The 19,682-nt window shown below is 42.6% G+C and overlaps 1 long non-coding RNA gene across 1 annotated transcript; it reads left to right on the top strand.

Moving 5' to 3' along the window:
* Positions 1 to 3,932: 3,932 nt before the first annotated feature.
* LOC139363810 (uncharacterized) lies at positions 3,933 to 14,006 on the top strand. Its single transcript, XR_011624827.1, has 2 exons — positions 3,933 to 4,303; positions 9,332 to 14,006. It is a non-coding gene; the product is annotated as an uncharacterized lncRNA (long non-coding RNA).
* The last annotated feature ends 5,676 nt before the right edge of the window (positions 14,007 to 19,682 follow it).

Below are 19,682 nucleotides of genomic sequence, written 5' to 3' on the forward strand. Positions count from 1 at the left end.
GTACCAATTTTTCAAGGTATGGCTCAAGTTCAAAATCTGCACACAGCTCTCTTCCAAAGGCACCCCCTAGGGTTTGATTCTTCCTGGCTTTCCCACAGCACCTAGTGGCACAATGCCTCCCACATATCCACTTACTGACAAATACCTGACTGTGGAGGATAGGGAAAAGGCAATGCATAGCTGGCTATTAATTTAAAACCCAAGGTACTTAATGCCCAACATCAGCTTCCCGTAGCGTAGCCTCCCATCGTCCCTACTCAGGCTCTGTTTGATTCTGAATTAAAATCTGAAGCAGTACATCAATTCACCACAGCAAACTTCAAAAGGGTTCAGCTGGTCACCAGAGACTCTGTTCTCAGATTACTACCAAGCTAGCAACCTGGTTGAGGTCATTAGCAAACCACATCGCTTGCCAGCTAACATCAAGTCGAAGACAGAGGCAAACAAAAAGCTTTCAAAGCGGCAATGCTCAACAGGAATTGCTCACACTGAGAAGACGTGCAGGACACTGAAGAGCAAAGACCCAGAACTCATCACATTCCTGCTTAGCCATCCTGGGTTTGTTCCTGACAAAGGCTAGAAGATGCAAAGCTGTTGCAAGTCTTCCTTCTCTCTAGGGGTTTTAAGATGTGATTTGGAATGCTAATTCCTACCAACAATGAAATTGTGCATAAACACAAAGGGCAATGAGCAAAGAGCCTAGAGACATAGTTCTTGTCCCAGTTCCGCCCTGCATGAACCTTGTATTTTTCCCTCCCCATCTGAAATATGAGGAGGGGATTGAACTAGATCATCTCCCAGGACCCTTCCAATCACGAAATCCAAAAACATCTTTAATTGCTTTCTGCTTTCCTTATTAAAAGACATCCAATTATTCATTGAAGACCATTATTATCTATTATCTTGGAGGCTACTATGTATAACTGTTAAGAGTTGTGCACTGAACAAATCCAGAGAGCATCATTCATATTACAGTCTATGTAAACTGCATTCCTGTGTTGGGCAGTGTACAATCTGAATATCCATATATAACAGCCCTGATTATGCTCTTCAATTTTGCAAATAGTTAAGATTTTACTTTTTAATTATCCTTTTTTTTTTTTTTTTTTTTTTTTGAGACAGGGTCTCACTCTATTACCCAGGCTGGAGTGCAGTGGTGTGAGCCATGGCTCACTGCAGCCTCAACCACCCAGGCTCAAGAGATCTTCCCGCCTCAGTCCCCTAAGTACATGGGACTACAGGCATGTGCCACCATGCCCAACTAATTTAAATTTTTTGTATTTTTTGTAGAGATGAGGTTTCACCATGTTGCTCAGGCTGGTCTTGAACTCCTTGCCTCAAGCGATCTGCCCACCTCCACCTCCCAAAGCGCTGGGATTACAGGCATGAGCTACCACATCCAGCCTCTTTTATCTTCTTAATATTCATTATTTCCTGACCTTGGTTCCTGCTGGCAGAGCTGAAACTATATTAATATGTAGTACTGACTGACCAAAGTATTCTCTTATTAACTTGTAGCAGGATGAGCTGCACACAAAACTCCTCAGACACCAAGTTAAAGAAGGAAGGGATTTATTCGGGGTTTATTCGGCCGGGGGCATTGGCAAGACTCCTGTCTCAAGAGCCGAGCTCTCCGAGTGAGCAATTCCTGTCCTTTTTAAGGGCTCACAACTCTAAGCGGGTGTGCGTGAGAGGGTCGTGAGCAAGCAGGGGGTACGTGACTGGGGGCTGCATGCACTGGTAATTAGATCAAAACAAAACAGGATAGGGATTTTCACAGTGCTTTTCTATACAATGTCTATAATCTATAGATAACATAACCAATTAGGTCAGGGGTCAGTCTTTAACTACCAGGCCCAGGGTGTGGCGCCGGGCTGTCTGCTTGTGGATTTCATTTCTGCCTTTTAGTTTTTACTTTTTCTTTCTTTGGAGGCAGAAATTGGGCATAAGACAATATGAGGGGTGGTCTCTTCCCTTAAACTAACTCCTAATCATGTACATTGAATGAGAATAATAATAATGTTAATATTTATTGACATTTGTAAATATGTATTGATCACCTACCATGTGCAAGATGCTTAACATGTATTACTACATTTGTTCCTTATGAAATCCTATTAGGCATAAATTACTATCCTTATCTTTGGATGATGATGTAGTTTGGATGTGTGTCTCCTCCAAATCTCATGTTGAAATGTGGCCTCCAATGTTGGAGGTGGGCCTGGTGGGAGGTGTTTGGATCTTAGGGGCAGATCCCTTATGAATGGCATGGTGCCATCCCCATGGTAATGAGTGAGTTCTTGCTCTGGTAGTTCACACAAGGTCTGGCTTTTGAAAAAAGCCTGGCATCTCTCTTGCTGTCTTTCACCATGTGAGAGAGGGTGATATGTTTGTAAGGAGTATGAGTGAAGATGATAATATTTTGATCCTCAAGGCAAGGACCTAAGCTGAAATGCCCATTCGAAGTGAATAATAAAGAAGTCATTTCTTCCCAACAGTTATCACTGAGCAAAGAGGAAGAAAGAGTCAGACTTAAATAAAGAAAAAAGACAGAAAAAGATGCTCTAAAGTGAAACACTGTGTACAGAATCCAGAGAGGGAGGAAAGTCAAAACCTAGAACAGTCCTGGCACGGGGCAGTGGCTCACGCCTGTAAGTAATCCCAGTACTTTGGGAGGCTGAGGTGGGTGAATCACCTGAGGTCAGGATTTCGAGACCAGCCTGGCCAGCATGGTGAAACCCTGTCTCTACTAAAAATACAAAAATTAGTCAGGTGTAGTGGTACATGCCTGTAATCCCAGCTACTTGGGAGGCTGAAGCAGGATAAAAACATGGGAGGCAGAGGTTGCAGTGAGCCGAGATTGCGCCACTGCACTTAAGCCTGGATGACAGAGTGAGACTCTGACCCAGAAGAAGAAAAAAAAATACCTAAGACAGTCCTAAAACAGAGGTCGCCTTGCCCTAAATCAGGATTGGGTAACAACTTCACCTTCTCACCCAGGGCTCCAAGTCACCTGATTCTCCTGCCTGCAGGCTGTGTATTAAGCAAGTCACCGGATTACAGGAACGGCAGTGAAATTAAACAGTTAAATCTCTGCCTCTTTGCTTTCCATGCCTGAAGTCTCTCCACGTGAAAAAAAAAAAAAAGTGTGGTTTTTTTTTTTTCCCCCATAACTGTGTGGCTCCTTGCACTGTTCCAGATTTGAAAATAAATAATGATTGATATAGAACATGGTTCTAAAAATAATGTTAATAAATTTGTTTACTGATGTGTTTAATCTCTAAAATACTTTGAATTTAAAAAGAAAAATTAACTATGACTACATACAATGAAAGATATTTTTTTTTAATTTTATTATTTTTTTTTTTTGAGACGGAGTCTCGCTCTGTCGCCCAGGCTGGAGTGCAGTGGCCAGATCTCAGCTCACTGCAAGCTCCACCTCCTGGGTCTACGCCATTCTCCTGCCTCAGCCTCCCGAGTAGGTGGGACTACAGGTGCCCACCACCTCACCCGGCTAGTTTTTTGTATTTTTTTAGTAGAGACGGGGTTTCACCATGTTAGCCAGGCTAGTCTCGATCTCCTGACCTCGTGATCCGCCCGTCTCGGCCTCCCAAAGTGCTGGGATTACAGGCTTGAGCCACCGCGCCCGGCGAAAGATATATATTTTTAAAATACCCTGCACAATTCTACAACTTTATTACATATTTATGTGACTTGGATATGTCTATCTATACAAACTCTATATATTTTACTAAAAATCATTGAATTGTACACTTACAATGGGGGTGTGTGTGTGTGTGTATACCATATATATAATATATACTTTTTTTTTTGGGACAAAGTGTCGCTCTTGTTGCCCAGGCTGGAGTGCAATGGCACAATCTCAGCTCACTGTAACCTCCGCCTTGTAGAGGACTACGTGCTCACAAACGAGATGTTCCCGATAAGTCCTGCTCTTGCAAACAAAGTAGGATGCTCCTTCCCTGCAAACAGGAAGGACAAAGGAGCCAGCTGCAAACAGCAGACCCTGGGGACTGGTTAATGTGTAAACATCTTGAAAAACCAGAAAGTCAGGGAAAGGTCAGAAAAACAACATGTGTCTTGTGACTTGGCAACATTCCACAAATGACTGTATAAAATAAATCAGAGCGTGCCATTTGGGGTGGCCGCCATGTTTGTCTCGTCTTGTGTTGTCTTGCGTGTTCATTCCTTTGTCTAGGAAACATGCAGACCCCAACATCTGGTGCAGCGAGCATGGTCCGTGGCTTCACGAAAGCAGGGAACCGGAGGGGAACCACCCCGGGTAAGTAAATAAAGAAGGGAGACCCACGGGAAAATTATGGGGAATTCCACCTCTTTGGCCTCTGAGTATTTGCAGTTGCTCCAAGGATTGTTATTGTCTATAGGAGTGGAAGTAAAAGAAAAAACTTTGAAATGATTGTTTGCCCATGTTGAGCAGCATTGTTATTGGTTTCATTATCAGACTAAAATACAGCTAAATTGAAAAGAATGGTTACAGGTGGTTAAGGTCCTGCGACAGGCACATCAGCGCGGGCAAACTATGCCTTTAACTTTGTGGACTTTATGCAGCTCAATTACACAAGCTTTAGAGTTACTCAAAACTGACTCTGAACGTGGCGATATTGCCACAGAGGGTGCAGCAAATAAAAAAACAGAAGGAGCTGCCCTTGGAGAGGAGCCTATTTACGCTCCAGTTGCTGAAGATAGGGAGTTAGAGGAAGAGCCAGTGCTTCTCTCACGGTCTCCTTCCAAAGGAAATTCTGACATGCAGCATATTCTGGGTATGTCACAACAATTGTTAAAATTGCAAGGTGTCACTGCTCCTGTTTCTCCTAAATCACCACTACAGGCTTTCCCTGTCACCCTTCCATCTGTGCCGTTGGAGGAGGATTTTCCTTTACCACCACCCCCAGCTCCTTTGCCTTTATCTGGAAGGTTTTTTCTATACCCTTCCCTCCCATAGGGGAAGAAGAGGGTGATAAAGTTAAAGGAGATTTTGAAGAGTTAAATTTGTTTCCAATTACACGAGTCCCTTTTGCCCCTAATGCTCAATTTCCAAATGGTAGTAATAACATTCATTTTGCAGCATTACAATTTAAGTTTTTAAAAGAAATGAAAACTGCCATTTCTAACTATGGGCCCCAGTCCCCATTTGTTCTTAAGTCTTCTCAATTCCTTCTCATCAGAAAACTTAATGATTCCTATTGATTGGGAAACTCTGGGAAAGGCTGTTCTTGATCGTTCTCAATGGTTACAGCTGCAAAGCTGGTGGATGGAAGAGGCACATGTGCAGGCTAGAAAAAATGCTACACGTAACCCTCCGGGACCCACTGAAGAACAACTCACTGGAATGGGGCAATATGCCACGCTTGACGCTCAAGCTGGCTTAGATAATACAGCTCTCACACAAATTAAGACTTTATTTTTAAGAGCTTGGAACAAGGTAGAAATAGCGGGTAAAACTTCTTTATCCTTTGTAAAGATCTTACAAGGGGCAAATGAACCATACCCCGACTTTGTGGCACGTCTTCAAGATGCTGTATTAAAAACTGTAGGCATTGGCCCTGCCTCTAAAATCTTGTTGCAGACATTGTCCTTTGAAAATGCTAACCCTGAATGTCAAAAATTACTGAGACCTTTAAAAGCCAGTGGAGCTAATTTAGATGAATACATTAGAGCTTGTGCTGGTGTTGGAGGGGCTGTTTATAATGCTCAACTGTTTGCTGGTGCAATTTCCAAAACCTTAAAGAGTAATTCTAAACAAGGTATATGTTTTCAATGTGGGAAACCCGGCCATTTTAAAAAAGAGTGTCGGAAAAAATTGGGCGTTTCTGCTTCAAAAGACAAAAGGCTACCTTCTGGGGACTGTAAACAGGCAGTAAAGGTCACCATTGGACAAACGAATGCCATTCAAAAACTGATAAACTTGGCAATTCATTATTACCTCTCCCGGGAAACGGGAATCGGGGCCCACAGGCTTGGGGCCCCAACAATTACAATACAAGTCTGCAACAATATCCGGTAAGCCATGGTCTACAGCATCAGAGAACACCCTCGAGCCATCCTTAAAGGTTTCACATCTTATACCTGTTTCTCAGCTCTATGCTGCTACTAGGCAAAGCGCTGCTGCTGATTTGGCCATTACCCAACCTTATACTTTGTCTCCCGATGGAGGTATATATAAATTAGCCACTGGAGTATGTGGCCCTTTGCCTGATGGGCATGTAGGACTACTATTAGGTCGAAGTAGCAGTGCTCTGCGAGGGCTAATAGTGATCCCAGGAATTATTGACCCTGACTTTACTGATGAAATCCATATTATGGTACAAGCCTCACAATTTATGCACCTAGAGGCAGGGGAACATATTGCACAATTGCTTCTATTGACTTTTTTTCCCTTTCTGTCTAGAGACGTGTCTCATCAAGGAGGTTTCAGTAGCACTGGGAAAACTGTTTTCTGGGAAACTTTAGTTTCTGAACAAAAACCTTTATGTTCATTGCAAATTAATGGGATACTTTTTGAGGGATTAGTCGATACAGGAGCAGATGTATCAATTATTTGCTTGGCTCAATGGCCTGCTCATTGGAAAAAGAAACAAGTATCGGTCACTTTATCTGGCCTAGGTACTGCTTCTGTAGTCTACCAAAGTGCTGAGCCCCTGAGCTGCATAGGACCTGAAGGACAACAGGAAAAAGTATTATTTTATATAGTTCCCATTAACATTAACCTTTGGGCCCGTGATCTTTTACAACAATTTGGTGCCTTTCTAAGCATTCCTCATATTTCTCCGGCTGCCAAAAATATGATGTTCAAGATGGGCTACAATCTTTTAAACTCATAGCCACTGTCCACAAGCCTCAAGCTTTACAACTGAAGTGGAAAACTGAAACTCCTGTCTGGGTGGAACAGTGGCAGTTGTCTAAAGAAAAACCTGAGGCTTTAAAAGATTTAGTTAAGGAGCAATTGGCCGAGGGGCATGTTGAACCAAGTACTTCTGCATGGAATTCCCCTGTGTTTGTCATTAAAAAGAAAAGTGGAAAATGGCACTTATTAACTGATCTTAGGGCTATTAATGCTTCTATTCAACATATGGGGATTTTACAACCTGGTCTTCCTAATCCAGCCCTTATCCCACAAAATTGGAAATTAATGGTCATAGATCTTAAAGATTTTTTTTTACTATTCCATTACAACCCCAAGATTGTGAAAAATTTGCCTTTACTGTTCCCAAATATAATAATAGACAGCCTACTCAAAGATACCAATGGAAAGTTCTCCCTCAAGGTGTGCTTAATAGTCCTGCTCTTTGTCAAGAATTTGTTCATAGAGCCTTAAATCCCGTTAGATGTCAATTCCCTACTGTATTGATATACCATTATATGGATGATATTCTATTAGCAACTCCTGATGAAGTCCTGCAAAGTCAAGTTTTTCAAGCTTTGCAACAGCAATTAACTCAATATAATTTACAAATTTCTCCTGAGAAAATACAAACTCAATTTCCTATTCAATATTTGGGATACCTTTCAGCAGAAAAGCAGATAAGGCCTCAGAAGGTTCAAATTTGAAGAGATCAACTTTTAACTCTCAATGATTTTCAAAAATTGCTAGGAGACATAAATTGGCTTTGCCCCATCTTAGGCATACCTACTTACAAATTGCAACATTTATTTGCTACCTTAGAAGGAGATTCAGATTTAAACAGTTCCCGTCAACTATCCCCTGCAGCAGCAGAAGAGTTGTCATTTGTAGAAAATAGAATCAGTGAAGCTCAACTTAATTACATTGCACCCAATCTTCCACCCTCTTTATGTCTTTTTCATACTCCTCACTCGCCAACGGCCATTTTACATCAAGATAATAACATTCTGGAGTGGCTATTTTTGGCTAATAAAGCCATTTTAAAAATTCACCCATACATTGATAAATTAGCTGAATTGATTATTAAAGGATGACATCGAGCTCGTCAGTTGCTTGGTGTTGACCCTATAAAAATTATTACCCGATTGTCTAAACAACAAATTGAATCTCTACTAGAGACTCATGAAGGTTGGCAAGTGGCCTGCACTGAGGACACTGGTTCTTTTTCTCAGCACTATCCTAGTAATAAATTATTTGCTTTTCTACAACAATATCCTTTACTGCCATATAATCCCATCTCTTACACCCCAGTTAAGGGTCCCACCTTTTTCACTGACGCATCTAGTAACGGAAAAGCTGGATATTGGACACAGGATAACTCTAAAATTTCTCACTATCCATTTGAATCAGTACAACAGGGAGAACTTTTTGTCATTCTTATGGTACTTCAAGACTGGCCTCAAACCCCTTATAACATTGTTAGTGATTCCCAATATGCTGTTTATGTGACTCAATATATTTCACAAACTTCATTGCCATTATTCCCTCAAACTCCTTTACAAAAATTATTTTCTTTATTATTTATAGCTCTTACTTCTCACACTGTCCCCCTTTTTATCATTCATATTCATTCTCACTCTACTTTGCCAGGACCTTTGACTTTTGGCAATAGTCAAATTGATTCTTTACTTATCGGCAGTGTCCAACATGCTCAGGATGAGCACCAATTGCATCATACTAATAGTTTAGGATTACAGTGGCAATTTTCTATAACACGCTGACAAGCCCGAGCTATTGTCAGGGCCTGTCCATCTTGTGCTCCTATTATTGCACCTTTTCTAAGTCCAGGTACTAATCCTCGAGGCACTCAACAAAATCACATTTGGCAAGTGGATGTCACTTATGTCTCTTCTTTTGGTCGTCTAAAATATGTTCATCATACAATTGATACCTGTTCACATTTCCAATGGGCTACACCATTACCCTCTGAAAAGGCTGACTCTGTTATCACTCGTTTACTTACTTGCTTTGTGGTTATGGGAGTTCCTGCTGAATTAAAAACTGATAATGCCCCTGCTTATCGCTCTCGTAAATTGGCTGCCTTCCTTTCTTTATATCATATTCACCATTCCACCGGTATTCCATTTAAGAGTCAAGGCCAAGCAATTATTGAAAGAGCCAATGCTACTTTAAAATTACAACTTTCAAAACAAACAGGGGGAAATGGGTGAGATTCCCCAAAACATCAAATTCTGAAAGCCCTTTTTACTTTAAATTTTCTCAACCATTGGTGCCAATTACAGCAGTTGGCAGCAGTGAAACATTTTCAACAGCCTTTAGAAAAGCTGCAAAACAGTAATCTGTGGGTGTATTATCCTTCATTACAAGGGCAATATTTAAAAGGAAAAGTTTTACAATGGGGCCGAGGCTATGCTTTTGTCCGTACAGGTGCTGGAGACAAATGGTTCCCGTCTAGAAGACTAAAGCAGTGCCATGGCGAAGAGGAACTGATCAGGGGACTTTCTAGCAGCATTTCAGGAGCTGAATCTGAGTGCTCAGAGAACATTCACCTTCGGAACTCGATGTACGGAGCCCCCGACATGGGGTCAGCTGAGAAAGCTCACTCAGAAAGCTGAAGGGGTTGTTGAGCAAGCTGGGCAGCCCAAAACCCTGATGACTTTATTTCTGGCTATGCTGGCTATAGTGAATTGCCAGGTAACAGCTGGAGAATTTACCTATTGGGCTTATATTCCTTTTCCACCCTTATATCAAGGTGTGGCATGGGGAGACAAAGAGGTCCCAGTATTTACTAATGATACTGCTTGGATGCCATCACCTTTTTTGAACCAAGTTCCTGAATTAGACACTGGCATAGTAAATAGTTCATATCAATTTGGGGTTGAAGGGTTACCTATATGTCTTGGGAGTAGTCCACATTGTCTACATCCTTCTCATGAGGCTTGGGCTGTTCGCTATAACCATAGTCACATTGCTGCCTTTACTATGATTATTGTTGCTCAAAGTTTTAAGTATAATCATACTGCATTACTTAATGAAACTTTGCCAACTACATTATCTTTATGCCCTATCCCTGATGTGTCCGGAGGTGTTTCCCAACTAGAGTGGACTAGATGTTGAGGTAGTGGGCTGTGATTGTTGTTAGAAGTAAAAGGGAAAAGTCGTAAATACCTTGTTACAGATTGGAGTGTGCATGGAGATTTTCAAACTAAATTCAGCCATGTCAACCTGTGCTGGCATAAGGGTAATCACAGCATTGCTGCGGATGGCAATGAAACTATTATTTGGCATGATGGTGGCTTGTCGCCCCCTATGCCGCATTTGGCGAACACCTCACAAATACAAAGTCATATTTGGAAGTTGCTAGCTGCTGGTAAACCAATGTTCACTTTCACGGGAAACAAGTCCTTGAATCTTACTACTAACATTTCTAATCCTTTTCATATATCTTTACATCGAAATAGCTCTAGATATGTGTTGCATGTGTAAAGAAACCTTATTTGTTGTTAACAGAAATCTTTAAATGGGATAATAATACAGGGGTAGTTAACTGTACCGGCAATTGTACATTCTTAAGTTGTATAAATACTACTTGGTGGAATAATAATTGGAATGAGTCTCATTCGGATTTACATATTTTGAAAGCCAGGAAAAAAACCTGGCTACCTGTGAACTTAACACGCTCCTGGAGTGAATCCGCTGGGGTCACTCAACTTTATAAAGTAATACAAGATCGTGTCCACCGCAGCCAGAGAATAGTTGGGATCGTCGTAACAGTGGTGGTGGGACTTGTAGCAGTTGCTTCCACTGCCACTGTTGCTGGCTTAACTCTACATCAGAGTATACAAAATGCAGAATTTGTACAACAATGGCATGAACAATCACATTTGTTGTGGCAGCAGCAACGAGACATAGATGCTCATCTGACTGAACGAGTGGATAATCTGGAGCAAGTGGTTTCTTGGTTAGGAGATCAGCTAACAGTGTTGAATACTTGAGCTTTGTTAAAATGTGATTGGAATACTACCCAATTTTGTATTACTCCTGTTCCTTTTAACAGCACTGTACATAATTGGACTGAGACGAAGAGACTTTTAATTGGCCATAATAATCTTTCCTTAGAAATACAAGAATTAACACAAAACATTTCTGAAACATTTTGCAATCAGTTACCATTGCTGACCGGAGCAGATTTGATGACTGGTATTGCACAAAGCTTGATGTCTTTAAACCCTATGAGCCCTGTAAAAACTTTACTGACTTCTGTTTCTAGTAATGTATTGATTGTTGTTCTTGCCTTTGTCATTTTCATAGTCTGCTGGAGACCGTGCCAAAGGGCAAACACCAAATCCGAGTGAGCTGAACATGTGATGATGGTTTTGAAAGAAATTCAAACTTGTAAATAAAGAAAGCGGAAATGTAGAGGACTAGGTGCTCGCAAACGAGATGTTCCCGATAAGTCCTGCTCTTGCAAACAAAGCAGGATGCTCCTTCCCTGCAAACAGGAAGGACAAAGGAGCCAGCTGCAAACAGCAGACCCTGGGGACTGGTTAATGTGTAAACATCTTGAAAAACCAGAAAGTCAGGGAAAGGTCAGAAAAACAACATGTGTCTTGTGACTTGGCAACATTCCACAAACGACTGTATAAAATAAATCAAAGTGTGCCGTTCGGCACGGCGCGGCTGCCATGTTTGTCTCGTCTTGTGTTGTCTTGTGTGTTCATTCCTTTGTCTAAGAAACACGCAGATCCCAACACCGCCTCCCCAGTTCAAGTGATTCTCCTGCCTCAGCCTTGCAAATAGCTGGGATTACAGGCACACCACACCCAGGTAATTTCCGCATTTTTAGTAGAGACGGGGTTTCACCATGTTGGCCAGGCTGGTCTCGAACTCCTGAACTCAGGTGATGCGCCCACCTCGGCCTCCCAAAGTACTGGGATTACAGGCGTGCGCAGCCACACCCAGCCACAGTGGGTATATTTTATAGTGTGTAAATTATACCTCATTAAAGCTTTTTTAAAAACCACCCTGTACAAGACTTAAAAACAAACATAAGTCAGCAGAATATATTTGCTGTGAAAATAACTGAAATAAAATCACCCTTACCATAGAAATCTTCAAAATTCTGAGAAAAGCATTCACATCTCAATGGAAAATGAGCAAAAGAAGAAATAAAAGTTGTTAATAAACATGAGAAAAACCTTCATCTTCACTAGCAATCAAATAAACATGAAGGCCAGATGCAGTGGCTCTCACCTGTAATCTCAGCACTTCGGGAGGCCAAGGCAGGCAGATCACCTGAGGTCAGGGTTCAAGACCAGCCTGGCCAATATGGTGAAACCCGGTCTCTACTAAAAATACAAAAATTAGCTGGGCATGGTGGTGCATGCCTGTAACCCAGCTACTTGGGAGGATGAGGCAGGAGAATCGCCTGAACCTGGGAGGCGGAGGTTGAGGTGAGTCAATCACGCCTCTGCACTCCAGCCTAGGAGACAAGAGTGAAACTGTGTCTCAAAAAATAAATAAAATTAAATGAAATAAATATGTTTTTAAGAAGTAAAGGTTTAGTCTATGAAAAATGGCAACTTATTTTTTAAGGTAACATCCAGAATAGGTGAGGGTGGCTGACACAGGCTGAGAAAACACCTTGGTCTCAGATATCACCTCGCTTCTTAAACAGGAGTGAATCAGGGCCAGGCGCTGTGGCTCATGCCTGTAATACCAGTGCTTTGAGAGACCAAGGCAGGCGGATCACTTGAGGTCAGGAGTTCAAGACCAGCCTGGCCAACATGGTGAAACCTTGTCTCTACAAAAATACACAAATCAGCCAGGCATGGTGGTTGCATGCCTGCAGTCCCAGCTACTCAGGAGGCTGAGGCAGAAGAATCGCCTAAACCCAGGAGGCAGAGGTTGCAGTGAGCCAGGATAGTGCCACTGCACTTCAGATTGGGCAACAGAACGAGACTCCATCTTGAAAAAAAAAAAAAGAGAGAGAAAATCAGGTCCTCTTTCCTTTGGGTTTCCAGTGTCACTTGAAATTTACATCTATTGTACCTTATTGTTGCTGGCTACTTACAGGCCTATATCATCCAGTTAAATTTCAAATCTCTGAGAACTGTGGCTTAGTCTTCCATATATACCTGGCACAGAGTATAAACTCTACACATGTTCACTGTGTGTGTACTGAATGGGTAATAAGAGTGAAACCAATGCAACCTTTCCAAAGGTTGTTTTTATCTTGTATATCAAGCTCTTAAAATTGTTCATGTTCTTTAACTCAGTCATTCAACAATTCGGAATTTGTCCTTAAAATTTTGTGCTTCTCAGGTGAACAACAATGGTTATCTCAAGGTTAGTGTACTCGTCCATTTTCATATTGCTATAAAGAACTGTCTGAGACTGGGTAATTTATAACGGAAAGAGGTCTAATTAACTCACAGTTCAGCATGGCTGGGTAGGCCTCAGGAAACTTACAATCACGGTGGAAGGCAAAGGGGAAGCAAGGAACCTTCTTTACAAGGCAGCAGGAGGGAAAAGTGTTGAGTGAAGGGAGAAGAGCCCCTTATAAAACCATCAGATTTCATGAGCACTCGATATCACAGAACAGCATAAGTGAAACCACCCCCCAACCCCCCTACTCCCCGCCCCCGGCCATGATTCAATTACCTCTACTTGGTCCCTCTCTTGACATATGGAGATTATGGAGATTACAATTCAAAATGAGATTTTAGGTGGGGCACAGCCAAACCATATCAGTTAGTTTTAACAATAAAAAATGGGAAATAGGGCCAGGTGTGATGGCTCACGCCTGTAATCCCAACATTTTGGGAGGCTAAGGCAGGCAAATTGCTTGAGCCCAGGAGTTTGAGACCAACCTGGGCAACATGGCAAAACCCCATCTCTATTTAAAAAAAAAAAAAAGAAAAGAAAATGAGCCAAGCATGGTGGTGTACTCCTATAGTCCCAGCAACACGGGAGGCTGAGGTAGGAGGATCACCTGAGCCTGGGGAGATCAAGGCTGCAGTGAGCCATGATGTGCCACTGCACTCCAGCCTGGGTGACGGAGTGAGACCCTGTTTCAAAAAAAAAAAAAAAAAAAGGAAAACTAGGCAATAATGCAAATGTCTGACATTCAGTAATAGATCAAATTTTTTTCCTATTTGTATAGCCTACTTTTAAAATTGTGGTAAAATACACATAAGATAAAATTTACTATTTTAACCGTTCTGAAGTGCACAGTTCTGTGACATTTAGTACATTCACAATGATGTGCAATCACCACCACTATCTAGTTCCAGACTTTTTCATCACCCCAAAAGGAAAGTTCCCACCTACTGAGCAGTTTACTCTCCTTAGTCCCTGGGAACCACTAATCTGCTTATGGTCTCTGTGGATTTTCCCTATTCTGGATATTTCATATAAATGGAATCATACATTATGTGGCCATTTGTGTCTGGCTTTCACTTAACATAATGTTTTCAAGGTTCATCTATGGTGTAGCATGTCACAGTACTTCATTTCTTTTTATAGCTGAATAATATCCCTCGTATTAATATACCATATTTTATTTATCCATTCATCAGTCGATGGACATTTGGCTTGTTTCCAACTTTTGGCTATTGTGAATAGTGCTGTTATAAACATTTGTGTACAAGTTTTTGTTCAAATATCTGTTTTCAATTCTTTTGAGCACATACCCAGGAGTGGAATTGCTGCATCATGCAGTAATTCAATGTTTAACTTATTGAGGAACTGCCAAACAATTTTCCATGGTGACTGCACCATTTTACATCCCGTCAGCAATGCACAAGGGTTCCATAGATTAACATGTTATTCCGCAGTTTTGCTGTGCCAGACTATCCCGTAACTAATCAAACAAAGTCAGCAGAGGAAATCAATCAGTTTATAATACAAATACTGTAAATCAATATTAATCTTCTTTGATTAATATCAAGAAATGGTTTATTTTTTCAACCATTTAAAACTAAAACAGGTGGGTGCAGTGGCTCATTCCTGTCATCCCAACTCTTTCGGAGGCCAAGGCAGGAAGATTGCTTTAGGCCAGGAATTCAAGACCGGCCTCGGCAACATGGTGACACCCCATATCTAAAAAAAAAAAAAAAAAATTCTGAGACAAGTCTTGCTCTGTCACCCAGGCTAGAGTGCAGTGGCATGATCTTGGCTCACTGCAACCTCTACCTCCTGGGTTCAAGCTATTCTTCTTCCTCAGCCTCCCGAGTAGCTAGGACTACAGGCGCCTGCCACCACACCTGGCTAATTTTTGTATTTTTAGTAGAGATGGGGTTTCACCATGTTGTCCAGGCTGGGCTATAACTCCTGGCCTCAAGCAATCCACTGCCTTGGCCTCCCAAAGTGCTGGGATTACAGGTGTGAGCCACTGCACCTGGCCAATTTTTTTTTTTTTTTTTTTTAAGCAGGCATGGTGGTGGTTCAAGGCTGTAATTCCAGCTACTCAGGAGACTAAGGGGGGAGGATTACTTAAGCCCTAGATTTCAAGCCTCCCACAAGCAGCCTACTTCTGCATCATATGATCATACCACTATACTCCAGCCTAGGCGAAAGAGCGAGACCTTGTGTCTTAAAAAAATAATATAATAAAATAAAATAAATCAATAAAAATGCAAAATCCATTCTTAGTACGTGGACAATACAAAAACAGGCTGCAAGCCAGATTTGGCCTGAGGGTTATAGGTTTCTGACCCCTGGCATAGACTGCCATTTACCAAGACTGATCTAGCTGCTGCTTACCTACCAGCTACAAAAATCAATGCCGTGGCCCGACACGGTGGTTCATGCCTCTAATCCCAGCACTTTGGGAGGCTAAGGCAGACAGATCACCTGAGGTCAGGAGTTCAAGACCAGCCTGGTCAACATGGTGAAACTCTGTCTCTACTAAAAATTAGCCAGGCGTGGTTGTGGGCGGCCATAATCCCAGCTACTTGGGAGGCTGAGGCAGGACAATCGCTTGAACCTGGGAGACAGAGGTTGCTGTGAGCCAAGATCATGCCACTGCACTCTAGCCTGGGCAACAAGAGTGAAACTGTCTCAAACACAAAACAAAAAAACAGTGCTGAGCCTCTGATACTATTCCTCACAACTGGTCTCAACTGATCCTCCTCAACAGGGAAAGATAGAGTTATTGTTCTAGAATGGGAGTTGGGGCAGGGCGTGGTGGCACACACCTCTAATCCCAGCTACTCATGAGGCTAAGGCAGGAGAATCACTTGAACCCAGGAGGAGGAGGTTGCAGTGAGCCAAGATCACACCACTGCACTCCAGCCTGGGTGACACAGTAAGACTATGTAAATAAATAAATAAATAAATAAAAGAATGGGGGTCAGGATGAATATACGTGGAACCCAGGTGATCTATGTGAGTGCCTTGTGATTTTCTTTGCCAATTGTAAAGTGAATGGACAAGTGCTGCCACCCAGCCTGAGAAGGGAATAGGGGGACACGACTTTTCTCTACCCTCTTAGGGTCTCCAACTGGGTCTGCAAATTAAATTGACATAATGCAAATTAACAGGAGGAAAGCATACAGATGTTTACATCTACATAGGAGCCCCCATTAGAAAATAAAGACCCTGCCGGGCGCGGTGGCTCAAGCCTGTAATCCCAGCACTTTGGGAGGCCGAGACGGGCAGATCACAAGGTCAGGAGATCGAGACCATCCTGGCTAACACGGTGAAACCCCGTCTCTACTAAAAAATACAAAAAACTAGCCGGGCGAGGTGGCGGGCGCCTGTAGTCCCAGCTACTCAGGAGGCTGAGGCAGGAGAATGGCGTGAACCCGGGAGGCGGAGCTTGCAGTGAGCTGAGATCCGGCCACTGCACTCCAGGCTGGGCGACAAAGCAAGACTCTGTCTCAACAAAAAAAAAAAGAAAATAAAGACCCTGTGTAGGAAAAACTCTGTGGCTTTTGTTTTTTGTTTTTTGAGATGGAGCTTTGCTCTTGTAGCCCAGGCTGGAGTGCGGTGGCTCAATCTCGGCTCACCACAACCTCCGCCTCCCAGATTCAAGCGATTCTCCTGCCTTAGCCTCTCAAGTAGCTGGGATTACAGGCATGCGCCACCACATCCGGCTAGTTTTGTATTTTTAGTATAGATGGGGTTTCACCATGTTGGCCAGGGTGGTCTCGAACTCCTGAACTCAGGTAATCCACCCACCTCGGCCTCCCAAAGTGGTGGGATTACAGGTGTGAGCCACCACGCCCAGCCAGAACTCTGTTTTTCCCCTACTCTCATACCACAACAACCACGTCAACACAAAAAATTTCTGTGACCAAATGAGTGGGTTTTTTCCCACACACACCAAGCATCAGACACCAGCTGGGTGTTCTCCAATTCAGTTCTAGCACTATATACCCTAAGACAGTGCCAGATCCCACAGGTTGAGGGCTCAGTCCCCAAGACTGCCCCTGCCCCACCCCCACAACACATAAAAACCAGTCATAAGTCCAGGCCTCTGGAACTTCTGACCAACCGGCTTCAAGCTGAGATTCCCATGACCCCCTCTTTGAGTTCAATTAATTTGCTGGAGCGACTCACAGAACTCAGAGAAACACTTACATTTACTGGTTTATTATATAGGATATTGCCAGGGATACAGATGAAGGAACATGTAGGACAAGGTATGGGGGAAGGGGCTCAGAGCTTCCATGGCCTCCCTGGCTGTGCCACCCTTCAGGAGGCTCCACTTTTTCAAGTATCCAGAAGCTCCTGAACCCTGTCTTCATGGGTTTTCACGGAGGCTTCATGACATCAGCATTCCTTACCTCAGGGTATAGGATGGGACCCTCTTATGGGAGGGTCTTAAGACCCACAGTCAGTTGGGCCAGGCACAAGCACTTTGGGAAGGCGAGGCAGGTGGGTCATCTGAGGTCAAGAGTTCGAGACCAGCCTGGCCAACATGGCGAAACCCCGTCTCTACTACAAATACAAAAATTAGCCAGGCATGGTGGCAGGCACCTGTAATCCCAGCTACTGGGGAGGCCAAGGCAGGAGGATTGCTTGAACTCAGGAGGCAGAGGTTGCAGTGAGCTGAGATTGCACCTTTGTGCAAGAGTGAGACTCAGTTTCAGAAAAAAAAAAAAAAAGGCCAGGTGTGGTGGCTCACGCCTGTAATCCTAGCACATTGGGAGGCCGAGGTGGGCAGATCACCTGAGGTCAGGAGTTTGAGATCAGCCTGGCCAACATGGAGAAACCTGTCTCAACTAAAAATACAAAATTAGTCGGGTGTGGTAGCCTATAATCCCAGCTACTTGGAAGGCTGAGGCAGGAGAATCGCTAGAACCCAGGAGGTAGAGGTTACAGTAAGCTGAGATTGTGCCATTGCACTCCAGCCTGGGCAAAAAGAGCGAGACTCCATCTCATTAAAAAAAAGAAGAAGAAAGAGAGAGAGAGAGAAAGAGAGAGAGAAAGAGAGAGAGAAAGAAAGAAAGAGAGAGAGAAAAGAAAGAAAGAAAGAAAAAGAAGGAAAGAAAGAAAGAAAGAAAGAAAGAAAGAAAGAAAGAAAGAAAGAAAGAAAGAAAGAAAGAAAGAAAGAAAGAAGGAAGGAAGGAAGGAAGGAAGGAAGGAAGGAAGGAAGGAAGGAAGGAAAGAGAGAGAGAGAGAGAGAGAAAGAAAGAAAGAAAGAGAAAGAAAGGCAACACAATCAGAAAGGGTCGGGGTTCATTCTTCACAGAACTAGAAAAAACAATTCTAAAATTCATATGGAACCAAAAAAGAGCCCATATAGCCAAAACGAAACTAAGCAAAAAGAACAAATCTGGAGGCATCACTGTACCTGATTTCAAACTATACTTCAAGGCCATACTCACCAAAACTGCATGGTAATGGTATATAAATAGGCACATAGACCAATGGAACAGAATAGAGAACACAGAAATAAATCCAAATACTTACAGCCAACTGATCTTCAACAAAGCAAACAAAATCATAAAGTGGGGAAAGGACACCCTTTTCAATAATGGTGCTGGGATGATTGGCTATCCACATGTAGGAGAATGAGACTGGATCCTCATATCTCACCTTATATAAAAATCAACTCAAGATGGATTAAGGACTTAAATCTAAGACTTGAAACTATAAAAATTCTAGAAGATAACATTGGAAAAGCCCTTCTAGACACTGGCTTAGGCAAGAATTTCATGACCAAGAACCCAAAAGCAAATGCAATAAAAACAAAGATTAACAGCTGAGACTTAATTAAACTAAAGAGTTTGCGCATAGCAAAAGGAACAGTCAGCAGAGTAAACAGACAACACACAGAGTGGGAGAAAATCTTCACTATCTATATATCTGACAAAGGACTAATATCCAGAATCTACAACAAACTCAAACAAATCAGCAAGGAAAAAACAATCCCATCAAAAAGTGGGCTGAGGGCCAGGCGGGGTGGCTCACATCTGTAATCCCAACACTTTGGGAGGCCAAGGCAGGTGGATCACCTGAGGTCAGGAGTTTGAGACCAGCATGACCAACATGGCAAAACTCCATCTCTACTAAAAATACAAAAAATTAACCGGGCGTGGTGGCACACACCAGTAATCCCAGCTACTCGGGAGGCTAAGGCAGGAGAATCACTTGAACTTGGGAGGCAGAAGTTGCAGTGAGCCGAGACCACACCACTGCACTCCAGCCTAGGCAGCAGAGTGAGACTCTGTCTCAAAAAACAAAAAACAGTGGGCTAAGGACACAAATAGACAATTCTTAAAAGAATATATACAAATGGTCAATAAACATTATGAAAAAATGTTCA

The sequence above is a fragment of the Macaca nemestrina genome, chromosome 1, assembly GCF_043159975.1.
Source record: "Macaca nemestrina isolate mMacNem1 chromosome 1, mMacNem.hap1, whole genome shotgun sequence".
NCBI lineage: Eukaryota > Metazoa > Chordata > Mammalia > Primates > Cercopithecidae > Macaca > Macaca nemestrina.